This window comes from Leuciscus leuciscus (assembly GCF_965113295.1).
Source record: "Leuciscus leuciscus genome assembly, chromosome: 20".
NCBI classification, from domain to species: domain Eukaryota; kingdom Metazoa; phylum Chordata; class Actinopteri; order Cypriniformes; family Leuciscidae; genus Leuciscus; species Leuciscus leuciscus.
In genome coordinates, this window is record NC_138744.1 from 31,495,031 (window position 1) to 31,513,058 (window position 18,028).

At 37.1% G+C, this 18,028-nt stretch overlaps 2 long non-coding RNA genes across 2 annotated transcripts in view; both read left to right on the forward strand.

The window, feature by feature from the left end:
• Positions 1–18,028, forward strand: part of LOC309484291 — a 68,575-nt gene that overhangs the window by 22,022 nt on the left and 28,525 nt on the right. The window lies entirely within an intron of this gene.
• LOC309484356 lies at positions 9,409–11,037 on the forward strand. The gene is made up of 5 exons (XR_014200856.1): positions 9,409–9,530; positions 9,721–9,785; positions 9,878–9,936; positions 10,020–10,123; positions 10,330–11,037. It is a non-coding gene; the product is annotated as an uncharacterized lncRNA (long non-coding RNA).

Below are 18,028 nucleotides of genomic sequence, written 5' to 3' on the forward strand. Positions count from 1 at the left end.
TCTTGCTTTGTCTTAAGCACATGAGCAGCTGTTGTGCTTCGGTGGAAGTAGGAAACCACCTTCCTGATCCTCCCAAGGAGGCGGTCCATCCTATTGACTGAGATTCTCTTCTGTGATGCCAAATTCACTACATGTGCAAAGCACCCTATCTGTGGGCCCAGTCCTGCCTCATTCACTGCATTTATTAGATTTTTGGCATTATCAGTTGTGACTGGGATATTAGTACTGGGCCTCTTTATCTTCCATTCCTCCACTGCTTGTGTCAGTACCTGCGCAAGATGAGTGCCTGTGTGACTCTCGTAGAGGGGGCGTGTCTGCAGCACCGGACTTCTCATCTCCCAGTCTGCTGTGATGAAGTGAGCGGTTATCGTCACATAGCTCTGCGTTCCCCTGGACGTCCACCCGTCTGTCGTGAGCGCAACAGAGGATGCTCGGGATAGTTCATCCACAACTTTTTTCTTCTCCTGCTCATAAAGATCTGGCACAATCTTTTCGCTGAAGTGGGTGCGCGACGGAATGTCGTAACGTGGCTCAAGCACTTTCAGCATGTGTTTAAAGCCCTCGTTTTGCACAACCGAATATGGCCTCATATCTGCACCTATAAACACACCGATAGCGTTTGTGATGGCTTTAGCCCGGTCTGATTGTGCAACAAGGGGCTGCTTAAATGCCGCGGTGATAAGCGGTTGTTGAGCAGCCTTCGTCGTTTTCACTCCTGTCAGTAAAACACCGGGGTGATGTCGCTTCAAATGCGTGGCCATGCTTGATGTGTTTCCACTGTCATATTGCTTTCTTGTGCCACAGTGCCTACACACCGTCACGGTTTTATCCACTAACCTCTTTCCTTCATCATTGTATTTGACAGGGAAGCCAAAATGCTCCCATACAGGTGATTTAAATGACGCGGGGCGTTCAAGCTCCTCCGTTCCTCCGCTCGCCATGATCACACTGTGTGTGGACTGAACATGCGCAGAACTTTTTTTTTTTTTCAGAAATCAATCCGCGGATCACATGTGTGCCGAACCGAAGATATTGATCCGAACGGATCACGGATCAATGATGATCCGTTGCACCACTAACGTTGGGTGCATCCAGACCCTAGCTCCATGAACACAGTCTGAATGGTATCAAAAGTGTACTTAAGGTTTTTAGGATAGGAAAAGTTGAGAGCATAGAGAAGGCCAAACAGGTATGCCAGAGCAGTAGAGGGATCAGGGAGACCTTCCAGAACAACAACCTCCTCCAGTTCAACAGCAATGTTCTGGATCATTGGTGTGGTTGTTTGGGTGTTATCTTCCAACACATAGAGACCCCTTTTTTCCCATCTTCAGTTTCCTGTGAAAAATATATTTTAGTTTAAAATTCAAGTTGTAGTTTTGTAGTGGTAGATAGTTTTATAATGTGAAATCATTAATCAAAAGTGAATATTATAAAAAAAAAACAGACAACACATAAAGAATGGCAAGACCAGATCTAGAACAAGTAAATAATAAGCAGAAAACACCAAATCTGGAAACGGTTTAAACTAGTGGTGTCCAATCCTGCTCTATGGGTCACTGTGCTGCTGAGTTTAGCTTTAACTTCAATTAAATATATCTCAACCAGATAATCAAGATTACTAGAAACTTCCAGGTAGTTTGGAGCTACACTCTGCAGGACATTGACCCTACATGAGCAGGTTTGGACATCCCTGCTTTAAATGGTTAGTTTACCCCAAAATAAAATTTTTCATAATTTACTCACCCTCATGTCGATGCAAACCTGTAAGACCTTCGTTCACCTTCAAAACAGAAATGAAGATATTTTAAATGAAATCAGAGCTTTCTGTCCCTCCATTGACAGCCTATGCCACTACCACTTTCAAGGCCCAGAAAGTAGTAAAGACATCATTAAAGTAACTCATGCTTTTTTTGCATGGGCTTTAAGTATGGCTCAAAAGACTCTTCCATGATGTGAAAGTACATGGGCAGTCTGTGTATATACAAGATCAATATTTACACCCATAATTCCCATGAATTAATCTGATATGTTTTAGCAACTCGTACCTACTAATTCCCACTGATATATCACAATCTGTGCAGGTCCACATTCACATCTCTACAAAACAAGGGAAAAAACAGGTTTCAAAAACTCAATACAAATTAAGGAAATAACAAAAATAATTAATATTCTAGGAATCAATGAGTATCAACACTGAACACCGAACAGAGTCCTGAAACACTAAGACTCATTAAGACTCTTATGGCAGAGCTGTTGTATTGAATAGCATTAAATTGTCAGGTATAGATAATGGAGTGATGACTATGTGTAGCCTGCGAATAATTAAGGTCAAAATTCAGTACAAAGTACCTTTGTTTCTGATCTCTATCAGCTTGCTGTGGTGCTTGTTCAAGGAAGCCAGGAATCACGTTTGAAGTGGAACAGTTGTTATTCTTATAAATTCAGCTTTGATCTTTCAGAATTGATCATAAAAAAAAAAAAAGAATTGTAAGTAAATACAGCTGTGTGGTGTGTGAGTTCTTGAGTTTGACTACAACTCTTCCACTTCTGATTCCTTTGCCACAATGTCCTGTCTTCGCAGTGAAAAAGTCTTGTCCATTTTGGCCTTTACCACTGCACGGTTGTTTCGCTTCTTTACATTTTCTCTCATTTTCCAATTTGTCTGGGGTCTCTAAATATTTGTTTTGTGTTAACCCTCTGAGGTCGAGAAACGCGCCGACGCGTTTTGCTGGATTTTTTTCACATAGCAGCAACATAAACTTAAATTACTCCGTCATTTATGGTTATACAGAAAAAAGAAATCTAAAAAAATTATCTGTGATATTTCTACTTTTGTATGTGTCCACTTACAATCAAATCAAAACATTGTGCTTTTGTAAAATAAAGAAAATAAACAGGGTGTGCGTTCTGCCTCTCCGTCGCGGTGAACTTTTTTTTCTTGAGCACGTCTATAAACTGAAACAAAACTCAGTGAATACTTCTCACACATTTATGAGCCATATACCTTTATACACATTTAAGTGTGTACTTTTAAATGATCAGATTCAAACTGAAAACAAATATTCTCTGTTTAAGTAATTTGTATAAAACCAACAGGATGTCCAGTATCTCAAACGCTTGCTAATTACTTTTTAATTCGACACGCCCACTCGCGCAAAAGAGATTCACATGCAAATCTCCACATGGAACGCGAACGCCCTCGTTACCTCAAACACAAAACACCAAAACACTTCACAAGTCTCTGCTTTTTGTCGAGTTTGGAAGACACGTCTGAGCTTACATTGGATTTACCCCCAGAAGAAGAAGAACGCGATTTGAAGACAAGAAAGATGTAAGGTAAGAAATTCTTACTTATTAGTTTATGGTATTGTTGCATAAACTTCACATTGCAGTTGAACTGTTGCTAGATATATGGTGAATATTATACTATTTAGACTACATATTTTGGAGCGCGCTGTGGGTTTGAGTATCATATTTTGGAGCGCGCTGTGGGTTTTAATGTATCATATTTTGGAGCGCGATTGCGTTTGAAAGGAAAAATGCACCAAACATTAGGCTTTATGTTTTTACTATTATCTCATTTCATATCATCATAACGAATGGAAACATTTGAAGTAACATATGATAATCAATATATTTTTCTCTAGTGTAGTTGTTCTTGAAATCTTTTGGAAGATTTAATTTATTGTTATTATTATTTTATGCAGCACTGCGTAGCCTATGCCTACAAGGCACAACTAACCTGGTGTTCATTATATATTGTTGGAAACGTGTGTGTGTGTGTGTGTATTCTGTGAATTTTAAAAATAAATTTTAACCAGAAAAATCTAAAATCTATTCCCAAAATCGTGCAGCCCTATAGTTTCTCTTGATATCAGTATGTTCACAGTTTTTTCTTTTTTTCTTTCTTTCAGGGACCAGATGCAACTGAGTCCTGCTGACTTCAACATTCACATGAGTCTCTGTACATGAACATGGTAAAGTGAAAATCAAACACCTTGGAAATGAAAGGTATGTACAATGTTTTTAGGAATGGCACAAAGGTCTCTGTCTTTGGATCATTGTTTTCAATGTGCTCTTTTGTCATTTGTATTTTTGGATTGGGTTGTGTTGTAAATAAATCCAAACAATCTAAAAGCCATTCTTTTTTAAATCTCCTCATTCTTTGTGCAAGGTTGCTCTGAATGACAGGGCCTGATCGCTCCTAATAGGGCAGTTAGGGGAGTGTCTTTGTCTTTCCCAGGTGTGAAAAGCTTACATATTCATGAGAAGATCACTCCTCTTCGCATATGGCTTTGTCACACAAAACACGTCTTAGAAATTTTAAATCAATATATTGTCTTATCTGAATGAGCAGTCAGGGTGATTTTCACATAGTTTTGGAGCAAATATTCTAGGCTATGTCATACAATTTTCAAAAGTCTTGTGAAGAAATAATCAGTATGGGTTTCATGGCCTTATTTCAGTGAGAATTCTTTTTTGTATTTTCACAAACCACGCATAAATGTCATTATCTCAAAACTACAAACTTTTACATACATGCTGCTGATATATTATTGTAGCAGAGTTTGTGCTAAATACAGTGTAATTAGACTTTAGCCATGAAAATGTCACTAGTAACAGAAAAAAACACAAATGTCAGAGCATGTCAGAACACCTCCAGGGCCCAGAAAACAGCTCAGACCTCAGAGGGTTAACAACCCTGAAACACACAATCAACTGTTTCACTGTTTTTCAGATGCTGAGCTATATGTAGAAAATAGTCTTTCAAAGTGGAATGTGGATTACAATTGCATAAGAGACATTTAAATGTGGCCAGTTCAGTTTGTGAGGAGGGCTGATGACTTCTTGACAAGTGGCTCAAAAGTGTCTTGCAGGTATAAGGACAGTTGAAATGGTGGCATCCATAATGTCTTTGTTCAAGCTTATAATGTTTATAAGGAGCTCAGATCTTCGTGAAACAGAAGTACCACAGTCTTTGCATCTCCACATTCATTGGAAGACTAGGAACTAAAAAAAAAAGAATGGTATATTTGCATTTAATTTATAGAAACAGTTGTTTGTTGTCAATACTTCAGCTGGAAAGTAATGTCTTTTAAAGCAAGAAGTTGTTAATTTCATATACTAGTTCACAGAGTATTTAAATTAAGTGAATAGGTTTTTACTGTGTGATAAACAAAATCCATAGTGATTTATTTTTTTGGCATGATAACAGCAATCATTCTTTAACTTTAATTTTTTCTGCTGAACAAAAAAGAAGATATTTTGAAAAATGTTGGTAACCAAACAGTTGATGGACCCCACTGACTTCCATAGTAGGAAAAAAAAAATACTATGGAAGTCAGTGGGGTCCATCAACTGTTTGGTTACCGACATTTTTCAAAATATCTTCTTTTTTGTTCAGCAGAAAAAAATAATTCATACAGGTTTGAAACAACTTGAGGGTGAGTAAATGATGACAGAATTAAAATTTTTTGGGTGAACTATCCCTTTAAGTTAGCAAGGATACCTCTGTGGTAATTTCAAAGCTGTTCTCTAGTGTTAGTCATTCCTATTTAAAAATGCATTAAAATAATGTTCACAGTTGTTTACTATGGGACTCACCAAATTTAGCAATAAGGCCAAAATTGTGAAATTTCCGGGAAATAAAATCAAACCTGTAAAATAAAAAAAGGAAAAGGTGAGATTTCACATTTTAGTTTCTTGTTGGGGCAGTTAGCACTATTTATAATAATCACTATACAGACTGTAATTATTAATTAGACCTTAGACATACTGATGGTATTGAACTATACTGCATTATTCTGACAGGTGAAACAATGGATTATGAATTCTTCCTCTTCAATCAGAACTCATTTTCTAATTCAATAGGTTCAGGTTCAGGTTCAGGTTTATTGATATAGCCCATTTCATACACAGAACGGTAACCCAATGTGCTTTACATCAATACATTTCATTCATGCAAAACTGTCAATCGCCTAGTATCAATCCCACCCTCTTTTGCTAATCTGAATGGATTCTCTGTTTGGAGGGTGTCGCTGGTAGAGGGACACATAACTGTTAGTGAAAAGTGACCGGGGTGCCTTTTATCAGATTCAGACATGAAGCCGAACATTTGAATTGCCTTCGGATTCTTAAAAAGGGGTGCATGTCTGAAATGGCTTTAGACAAAATGGTTTTATTAGGCTAGCTGCGTTAGTCAGTGTTGCCGGTGTTACTGATCGAGCCTTTGCCGTTGCTGCACCAAAACGTTGGAACAGCTTACCTGCTTTTATTAGAATTGCCACTACACTTCATGAGTTTAAAGCTAAACTCAAAACCTACTATTTTTCTCTGGCTTATAATTGTAGCTGATTTGTGCGGTGTCTGGTATGTTCTGTGTTTTGTCCTGTATTCTTATGTAGTAAATGATGTTAATGCCAATGTTTTGTGCAATAATGTACAGCACCTTGGTCAACAATCGTTGTTTTTAGTGGTGCTATATAAATAAAGTTGAGTTGAGTTGAGTTACTGGTGTTCAGCCGCAACACTTGCCCACCGCGGCACGGCAAAACTGTCGTTTTGATTTTTTCACAAAAATCATATAGTTCAGTTAGAGAACAAACACTGCAATTAAAAACTGAACTTGTCTGCTCAATGCAGGGTAAGCCGAATGAGGTTTCGCTGCACAGATCAGCAGCAGGAGTCAGATTTCACCTTATTTCGCCCACTTCATCTCACTGACTGACAAAATGATGGCAGAAGATTTAGTTTCAAAACAAAATGTAATAGTGCCTATTTAAGCGAGTTTGTCATTGTAATGTTTTGTTGTTGTGTTTTTCATTACAAATAATAATGAATCCATAATTCAAGCAATTGTCACCCCTGAATTGGCACTAATTTGAAAGTGAAGGTAAAATTTGCACAGGTATTCACTGTGCTTGACCACTGGCACGGAGACTGCACATACAATTGTTTTTATATCTCTGTTTGTTCGTTGGTATTTATGTTGGCTTGTTGAATGTATATAGGCCTATTGTTATATGAATAATTCTGTAGTGCTAGGGAACTGTCAACTTGTGTAAGTTGAATGAGAACAAAGATGAACAAAAATCGTATGGGTTTGGAACAATTAATGAGGAATTAATGACAATTTTGGGTGAACTATCCTGCTGAAATTCTGCTTCAACAGGTTGTTTACTTACCATGACTAATTAAACATCTCACTGGCTCATAAAAAATCCATCCGTCACCTGGCTGGAGGTGATTATCTCTCTTTAGTGGAGCATGGTGGCCATGATCATTTGTCACCATGAAGCCAGTTGTGGGGGACTATTTCAGTGCCACCATTTTTATGAAATCCGTAAAAAAAAAAATCAAATTCCGTTTTTTATTTTAATTTTTAGCCTTTTCGGATTTGCTTGTTCTCTTTTCACTTCTAACCAGTATTGACCTTTAAAAATTCAGTTACACAATCTCTCAATTCAGCTTTTTTATTTAAACTGTTAATATATTCAGCAAAGCACATAAAATTCTCCAAAATTCAGCCAAACCTTCAACAAATCTCTGGCCAAAAATAACAGTAACATGAAGGTAACAGTTACAAGGTAGGATTGATGAATATTAAATTAAAGATTAAATTAGCCTTTAAATAATTTTTCAGAAAAGGTTTTATAAAAAGATAAACCTCACATAAGCCTTTAAATAATTTTTATAAAAAGAATGAGTCAAAAAAGATAAATTACTGACATTTACAAAAACAATGCACATTAGCTTATCTTTTATTATTAATAGTAAAATTCGGTCCGATTTTCCCGTGGCGTCTGTTGTTGCTATGCAACCATGCACTGCGCTCTCCACATCGACAAAGAAAGTTTTAGTAGCTAATAGATTTCCACCACCGAAAAACACTTGCTGTAGCTCTGCTACAAAATTTATTTACGGAGAAGAGAAAAACACCGTTTGTGGTGCACTCCCATCCTTTATGTTGACTGAGCTTTCAATGTTGTTACGGAAAGGGTGAAGTTGATATGTTGGTTCTTGTCACAGCGGTGCGCTTGCCACATTCTGAAAAGTTGAGGCGTTTTCATCTCGCTGCGCCTGGAAAAAATGAGCGCGTCGCTTCAATTATGAGCGCGCTTGCCGCGCGCCTACATTTGAAATAACGAACTTGAGCGCGCAAAAGACACAACATGTGAACAGCCCCTTGACGAGCTAGTTACCTCCAATCAGGCCATAGACAGTAAAAGATACGCAGCAAGAAGAAACACTAGTGGTTCACGCTTGCGCGCATACTAAAAAAGCGCACTGTTTGCATCCCTGTATATTAACCCTCTGAGGTCTGAGCTGTTTTCTGGCCCTGGAGGTGTTCTGACATGCTCTGACATTTGTGCTTATTTCTGTTACTTGTGACATTGTCATGGCTAAAGTCTTATTACACTGTATTTAGCACAAACTCTGCTACAATAATATATCAGCAGCATGTATGTAAAAGTTTGTAGTTTTGAGATAATGACATTTATGCGTGGTTTGTGATAATACAAAAAAAAAATGTCACTGAAATACACTGTTAGACTTTTCTGTAATTTCTACAGTTATTTACTTTAAATCCCCCAGTATTATACTGCTATTTCTCTTTACAGTAAATAACTGTGATTCCAATTGCATCATGGGAATTTTCTGTGACGTCTAACACCACATACAGAGACTTACTGTATTTTTTAAATTGGCTGTATACTACTGTATTTGACGTAACTGCCTCTCTGGCTGGCACCATTCCACCGTGCTTTTTATTTCCTAATTTTTGCCTTACACCACGTGTCTACAACGCTATAATAGCCAGAGGCTGTCTATATTGGACACATTGAAGCGACCGGACCTTTAAATGCAAACCTGTTTATCCCTTGTAAGAACTAGTGCGAGCGCTTGGACTCGTATCGGACTACGTCTGAAATATAACGGCCGCGGCGCATCACTACACTGTCTGGGATTTGTCGTGTCGCGTCAGACAGACATCCAGTGTAGGTAATGGGGTCTGTCTTTTGTTGGATCGCGACGTTCGTGTCTGGCCCGGGGAAGAGACGGAATTCACTTCACCGAGAGAGAGATCAGCAAGCAAGGTAAAAAAAACAAAAAAAAAAACCATTCTGTGTATGTTGACAGGATTGTGCCCAGTTTAACGTATGTTATAACGTTAACGTTAGCCTAACGTTACTCGTCGTCAACATGGCGGTAACGATCACCATGGTAAACTGAGCTAACGTTTCATTTTACACACTTTGTTAGATTATTGAATTGTCGAGTTAAAATATGCCAACGAGCAACGCGTTTACATTAACAATAAATGTGAATAAACTAATGTGAAATTCTGTTTATATCTTAATGTTGGCCTACTGATGAGAACCTTTATAGTTTTAGCATTAGTTTGCAAACTATACCATATTATAGTTTTTTTTTTTTATGGAATTTAATATTTACTTCCATTTTTGTGTTTAAAGGCAACTGCAACAAAGCGCCAATTCGCGCCAGTGACTTCCAGCAAGATTCCAGAGGTAGGCCAGCCCATTTGTGATATATTTTGAGATAAGTTTGCTGAAATGATTAGCATACACTATGTGAAAATTGCTTTTGAGCCACTGGTGCAGACTAGGTAGCTAACAATATCTTATAAAATCTCTATAAAATTGGCTAACTTTATATCAAATAAGTGACCTTTGCATTATGTCTAACTTTATTACACAGCAAATGAACCAATCAGAAGATGGACCATTGTCTTTGTTCAGTCTCACCAGATTAAATGTATCCAGGTAAGCACTGCAGTAAAACTCTCACTAAGACCAAATCTAGCATTCTAAACAACTTAAGTTTATATTTTTGCATTATTTTTATATTTTATTAGCCAGCGACTCTACCATTGCAGTTCCACCTGACTAGGAAGGTCCTAATATCAGCGCACAGGTGGGTTAACTACTGTAGGAAGGAGAACGATCATCACACAGTGATTTCTTGCATGTATCTTACTGTGTATTTGTCTCAAACAGGTACTCCTTCACTGCAGACAAGCTGAAATGGGCTAAAATCATCTATTTCAGTCGTTCAACTTCTTTCTATGCATCTCAGCATTTTTGGACAGAATTTAGGATTTGTAAGTATTAAAATTTAATCTGGCATAATTTAATTTAGTTCTTTTGTATGCTATTTATTGACAAAAGCTGTTTACAAATATATATTCTTAAGTTTTTGTGAAAATAATCATAAAAATTAACAAAAAAGGAGGTTAAAAATAATGTGACACTAATATTCTCTCTCTCTCTCTCTCTCTCTCTCTCTCTCTCTCTCTCTCACATATAGTGTTGGAACCGGGATCTCCTCTGAAGGACTGAGTACATTTGTGTTTGTGGGCACGCATGCAGACCAGGGAACACTCTGATGTTGTCAATCAAGTTCTGAACAGGAACCAATCTTTGGAGAAGTTCATTTATTCACAAAGGTGGACAAAAACATTGTGTTGGCTTTTTAAAGATTATTTTGATGACTTTTACTCCTATGCTGTAGAAAAGATGGAGTAGACAGTCAGACATTGATAATAATAATAAATGTTTCTTGAGCATCAAAGAGACTTCTTTCAAAAACATTACGCCACTTAAATACTTCTTTTGGCCACCAGTGTACATGAATCCAACACATTTTTGGAAATAAGTGAAATTATTTTTAAGGTGGGGTTATGTATCTTGTATTGTGAAAAGAACTGTGTTTTGTCCTGTTTTGGACATTTCCTTTTTGAATGCTTAATGTATTTATATTCTGCAGTTTTATGAATGTAATGGTTGATATTTCATTATAATACTTGTATAAGCTAAACAACCAATGACTCTACATTCATTTAGTCAAATGCTAATGTTTTGTTTATGATTTTATGTATGTTTTCAAAAATGTTTGCAGTGAAGGACAGCACATAATGTGTTAATTTAACACGTTTACACATCTTTGTGCTAACCTCTCTGACATATTTACTTTGTTAAAATCATTAACACAATGAATGAGTTAAAATTAACACAAAAAATGTTGTCTCTAAACTTACCCATTAATGTGTAAAAATTTCACACATCATTTCCAGCATTGGCATGTTTATTTTGTGATATATATGAAATGTTTTAAATAAAAAAATGGTATTTTGTGATAACTTTGTCTAATTGGTTTGTATGAAAGTAGTACTTATGTAGGATAAAAATAAAATTAATCATATATCAAAATTATCAAATCTAATTTATATTTAGTACAAATAAAAATAATTACAGTAGTGTACTGATTAGCTTAGTTTTTACAGTAATGCACTGTACTGATTAGCTTCGTTTTTACAGTAATGCACTGTATTACACAAAACTGAAATACGGTTTGGTACTGTAACTCTTAATTACAGTAACTTACTGGCAACAGTGTTGCCAGTAAGTTACTGTAAAAAACCCTTGAAAAGTCTAACAGTGTAAGGCCATGAAACCCATACTGATTATTTCTTCACAAGACTTTTGAAAATTGTATGACATACCCTAGAATATTTGCTCCAAAACTATGTGAAAATCACCCTGACTGCTCATTCAGATAAGACAATATATTGATTTAAAATTTCTAAGACGTGTTTTGTGTGAAGAGCCATATGCGAAGAGGCGTGATCATCTCATGAATATGTAAGCCTTCAACACCTGAGAAAGACAAAGACACTCCCCTAACTGCCCTATTAGGAGCTATCAGGCCCTGTCATTCAGAGCAACCTTGCACAAAGAATGAGGAGATTTAAAAAAGAATGCCTTTTAGATTGTTTGGATTTATTTACAACACAACATAATCCAAAAATACACAACAAATGACAAAAGAGCACATTGAAAACAATGATCCAAAGACAGAGACCTTTGTGCCATTCCTAAAAACATTGTACATACCTTTCATTTCCAAGGTGTTTGATTTTCACTTTACCATGTTCATGTACAGAGACTCATGTGAATGTTGAAGTCAGCAGGACTCAGTTGCATCTGGTCCCTGAAAGAAAAGAAAAAACTGTGAACATACTGGTATCAAGAGAAACTAGGCCTGCACGATTTTGGGAATACATTTTAGATTTTTCTGGTTAAAATTGCTTTTTAAAATTCACAGAATACACACACACACACACACAAATGTTTCCAACAATATATCATATAATGAACACCATGTTTGTTGTGCCTTGTAGGCATACGCTATGTGCAGTACTGCATAAAATAATTATAACAATAACCTATAGCAGCCTATAAATCTTCCAAAAGATTTCAGTAACAATGCTAGAGAAAAATATATTGATTATCTTATGTTACTTCAAATGTTTCCATTCGTTATGATGATATGAAATGAGATAATAGTAAAAACATAAAGCCTAATGTTTGGTGCATTTTTCCTTTCAAACGCAATCGCCCCAAAATATGATACATTCAAACCCACAGCGCGCTCCAAAATATGATACATTCAAACCCACAGCGCGCTCCAAAATATGATACATTAAAACCCACAGCGCGCTCCAAAATATGATACTCAAACCCACAGCGCGCTCCAAAATATGATACATTCAAACCCACAGCGCGCTCCAAAATATGATACATTCAAACTCACAGCGCGCTCCAAAATATGATACATTCAAACGCACAGCACGCTCCAAAATATGATACATTCAAATGCACAGCGCGCTCCAAAATATGATACATTCAAACCCACAGCGCGCTCCAAAATATGATACATTCAAACGCCATCGCGCTCCAAAATATTAAACATTATGGTTATACATATCTATGTTTGAGCAGATTTCCACAAACAGTATTTAACAGTAAACACGGTTCTAAATAGTATAATATTCACCATATATCTAGCAACAGTTCAACTGCAATGTGAAGTTTATGCAACAATACCATAAACTAATAAGTACGAATTTCTTACCTTACATCTTTCTTGTCTTCAAATCGCATTCTTCTTCTTCTGGGGGTAAATCCAATGTAAGCTCAGACGTGTCTTCCAAACTCGACGAAAAGCAGAGACTTGTGAAGTTTTTTGGTGTTTTGTGTTTGAGGTAACGAGGGCGTTCGCGTCCCATGTGGACGATTTGCATGTGAATCACTTTTGCGCGAGTGGCCGTGGTCGAATTAAAAGTAATTAGCAAGCGTTTGAGATACTGGACATCCTGTTGGTTTTATACAAATTACTTAAACAGAGAATATTTGTTTTCAGTTTGAATCCGATCATTTAAAAGTACACACTTAAATGTGTATAAAGGTATATGGCTCATAAATGTGTGACAAGTATTCGCTGAGTTTTGTTTCAGTTTATAGACGTGCTCAAGAAAAAAAAGTTCACCGCGACGGAGAGGCAGAACGCACACCCTGTTTATTTTCTTTATTTTACAAAAGCACAATGTTTTGATTTGATTGTAAGTGGACACATACAAAAGTAGAAATATCACAGATTCTTTTTTTATATTTCTTTTTTCTGTATAACCATAAATGACGGAGTAATTTAAGTTTATTGTACTGCAATGTGAAGAAAATCCAGCAAAACGCGGGGGCGCGTTTGCCGACCTCAGAGGGTTAACTGTATTGACAGATGTCTCTCTATATGGCTCTGGGTTTAGGTAGATACCTTTCTACGTTTGTTGTTTTAAACTGAAAAAATGAGAAGGAAGTAAAAAAAAATCGTTTATTTAATATGTCAACAAAATATATGCAAATTCCGCGCGTATAAGAGAATTCCGTTTTCATGTGTAAATTCCGTGATTCCGTCCGCGTTTTCCGCATCACGGAAATCATAGGTCCCTACATTTTTAAATTGAACAATGCACCATTGCTGCTTGTTTTCCATTTTGATACCTTGAGAAAAGAAAGCAAAGATGGCAAATGAAGAGATTGAAGATAAAATCCAAGAATGTACTGCACTCAATGTATTCTAACTGTCCAACTCATCCACACCATAAACCATATTTTCCATAAGTGTTGTAAAATATTTATCAACATGTTTTTTACTCAGTACATGAACAATTCTGGAAAATATGGTTTGTTAAAATAAAAATGCCCACGACTGTAAATTTACCATATGTGATGCGATCTGGGAAAACCCACCACATGGTGAAATTTGACCTATTACAGGTTTTGATATCATATGGAAGCTGGTATCAAGCCCTTTCCAATTCTGTTTTTATTTTTATCATAGCTTGTTGGTAGCAAAAGTTATGTTTATCTGAAGTCGGCCGATCACTATGACTTTCTGGAACGGAATTTTGAGAAAAACAGGTTTAATTAACTGTCACCGTCACGCTTGGCACTCTTTTTTTTAAACAGGATTGGCGCGAAATGCGCACTAATACACATTCACTGTACATGTTATGTGGTTTATTTTATAGGTAAACTATCTTTGTAGTGTTAAGAGACGGACAGGTGTAGGATATACGGCGATTGTTTTTTTATTTTATTTTTTACCTCTGCCGGGCGTTAGAGAAAATGGTCGCATAGAATGCATTAGAGAAAGAGAGTATTTTCAGCTTGACACTATCGCTGTTTTTCTGCACTAAACATGGGAATTTTGCCAAGATATTTTCAGAGATAAGAGAAAAGATGTTATAGGATAATAATTTAATGAAAAAATTTTTTTGACAAAAAACTGACATTCAAACTATTTTGGAATTTACTGAAAACGGCCAGCGTGACATCCGATAGGTTTTCCCAGATCGCATCACATATTAACACCACAAAAGACCAATAATCACAAATGACAAAATAACAGGGTATTACCAACAGGAAAGCAACAATAAACCTTTACCTCACTTCATATGAAGCATAGGCATTGCAATAAAGCCATTTTTATCAGGATAGAGGACACATTTATTTGGGATGTATGCCAGTCTGCTTACACCAAGATTGTCATGCATCTGCCAGACCTTGTAACACCCTATGAATGAAGACATGCAGGGATATGAAAAGTATGACTCCTGATGTTGGAATTTTTTATACAGTACAAATATCTGTTCTTCCACCTTAACTATATTCTTAACAAGAGCAATTGCATCTCCGACCTGTATGCAGTTATCTCCTTCCTGTGTGAATAATGTATATTTATATGTAGTAACTTTTTTGTGTTGTTCAGCTAAGCTAAACTGAGGAGGCAATGGGCCATCAAAATGGAGGCTATGTAAAGTGCACTCTTTGAATGGGACTGGGATGTGCACAGATTTCAGATATTATTTTTACTACCTGCTGCAATGGTAAATGTGGCTCACGTAACATGCTTGCACTGTCCTAGATAATTCTCAAAAGGAAAACCAGACACATTATCCAGAGGCTCAAAACGCCTGTACTCATCTGCAAGGTGTATTACTTGGTGTATGGTGAACACAATTTTATTCCTGCCATAAAGCTCTCCAAAATGGTTCACAAAGGAGACAAGTCAACCATGGCATAAGAGGTGCCAGGAGAGAGAAGAAAACACATCCCAATGGAAAACAACATGAAATGATCATACAGCTCACTTGGAATGCTGTTTCTGAGTACAATAGGCCCTGTATACAACATGAATGAGCGAAGCTCAGTGGCTTTCCATCGATCAATCTCTGTCAGTGACCTGTGCTTACGGTTAAATTCAACAGGTGTGTAGGGCTGGTCCGAATACCATTTTTTTGAGCTTCGAAGCTTCGGTAGTAATTAACATCGAATATTCGAAGCTTCGGAGAGAGGGTGCTGAACATATTCTTCTCTCTAATAAAGGCAGGAATCTCTATGTATCTGTATGTCCGTTTGCATTTTTATTATTTCGAGAACCGTTCATCCAATCGACTTCACAAGGGAGTGCAGTGTTGCATTTGGTGCAATATAGATGGACACGCGAGACGCGACACGCAACACATTCCGAATTAATAAACTTTTAGTAAACTACAGAACAGCGCGAGCGGGAAGCGGCGCACGTACCTCACGCGGGCAGGGCTTATATGCTCCGAGAACGGACACTGCACTAGTGATATAAAACGCACACACACAGGTCTGTTAAATTAAGCAATACTTTTAAGGTAGTCTAATATTTTTCTTACTAACAAATTACTGACACAGTAAAGGGTAGATTTAAATAAAGAAAAACGAAATTTAAATAAAGAAAAACGAAATTTAAATAAAGAAAAACGAAAACGAAATTTAAATAAAGAAAAACGAAAACGAAATTTAAATAAAGAAAAACGAAAACGAAATTTAAATAAAGAAAAACGAAATTTAAATAAAGAAAAACGAAATTGTTAAATTAAAAACGAGATTAATTTAGATTGATAATACCGGGTAAAAAGGCCAATACATTTTGTTTCTATTATTCTATTTTCCACAATGTCAAAGCAATGCAGCTTAACCCAAAACACAAGCTCAGGCATGCACTTCGGTCCATACAAACTCCGCTGCGCACTAGCCAGAGAACGCTCCCGTTGCTGGAACACGTCGGTTCTATTTCTAGCATCGAGCCGCGCCTGAGACGCGTGTCTCACGCAGGCAGTGTGCAAACTCCAACCTGTTAACATGGGGACATGCAGCTGAGACACTCACGCCACGCAGCCAGTGTGTCGCCGGCCTTATTCAAGCGCGAATGAGAACCGTTTCGCGGGGGATCCCAGGTGTGCAAAAAAAAAAAAAAAAAAAGAATATTCGAATGTCAAATTTTCTAATCGAATACCAACCCACCGAACGAATATTCGAATTTTCGAATATTCGGGTCCAGCCCTACAGGTGTGTAGGAACGGAGCATCATAAGTTTTGTAGAAATTTCATTTATGGTTTGAGTAGATAATCCTCTTGTCCACATATACAGTAGCTTCCTAGTGACACCTAAACAGCAAAGGTGCATATAGTCTAATGGAAACATTGAGACCATTTTTACAATGCCACTTAAAGGAGGAAGCTTCTGTCTTAAAGCCCATGTTGCAGGTTTTTTTTATTTTTTTTTATTAATATAACCTTGTATGAAAATACCATATGAAAAGTAAATGCAGGATTAAAAATTGTTTTGCAAGACATAAGGGCACAAATTTAATAGAAAACGTGACAGTTTCCTTGACCGTGTTGAAAAACCGCTTTTTTTCACCATCGCGTCATATGACGCCACATGAGGTAGTCGTTTGGCTCTGCGTTCGCGCTCAGTGCAGAGATAGGTTGGTATTCAGTTGGAGCGGTCATGATTCAGTGTGTTTTCGGTGCTTATTGTATTTCAATTAATCATCGTCGTGGTAAATGATTGTGAATTATGGCCTGTCAGGACATCGAGTCCACAGGTTTCCGAATAAAAGGACGGTGCGATCTTCCGTGCCTGTGTGCGTTTTGTGCCGGGTAAGAGACGGGACTTCACTTCTGCTTCTGCTTTGAAAAACGCGGTAGTGTGTAGCGTTCACTATAGACCGGATGATTATAATCCCGGCGATATGTGGACACTGTCCCGGCTCCTTCATCGGGTCGCCTGCGGTGACGGTCCGCCATCAGCATGTGGTTCGGCCGCCGGCGGGAAACATGACGCTCACGGATCCGTCAGACATTGTACATCTGTTTTACAAAATGTGCCTTGTCTTAATTTAATTAATTAACATATCCTACATAAACTTGTAATGTACTGCATTTATGTGTTTGTTATTAGTCTGCAGAAGACACTATTATTATTATTATTATAAATATAATATATTATGTTCTATAATTCATTTTCAATCTGTAAAAACCGACTTTAATGTTTGTGTTGGCTGTTTCTACATATCAAGTTTTTGTACAGTAAGACAGTTGTGATTGTGATAATTTTTTTTATTCATCGTCACCAAATGGGTCAATTCAAAGCCTTTATAAAGTCCCCCTTCCTCTGGAAACTGTCTCCTAGTGGCTGACACACATAACACATGCAGGTAAGGGTCTAAGTACTAGCTTTGCTATTGCCTGATACATGATGATAATAATCTGTACAGTATTATGATCTGAGCATAGTGTTGTACATATCGTCGGCTAACGTGAATACATCTATAAGCTAACACTGTTCT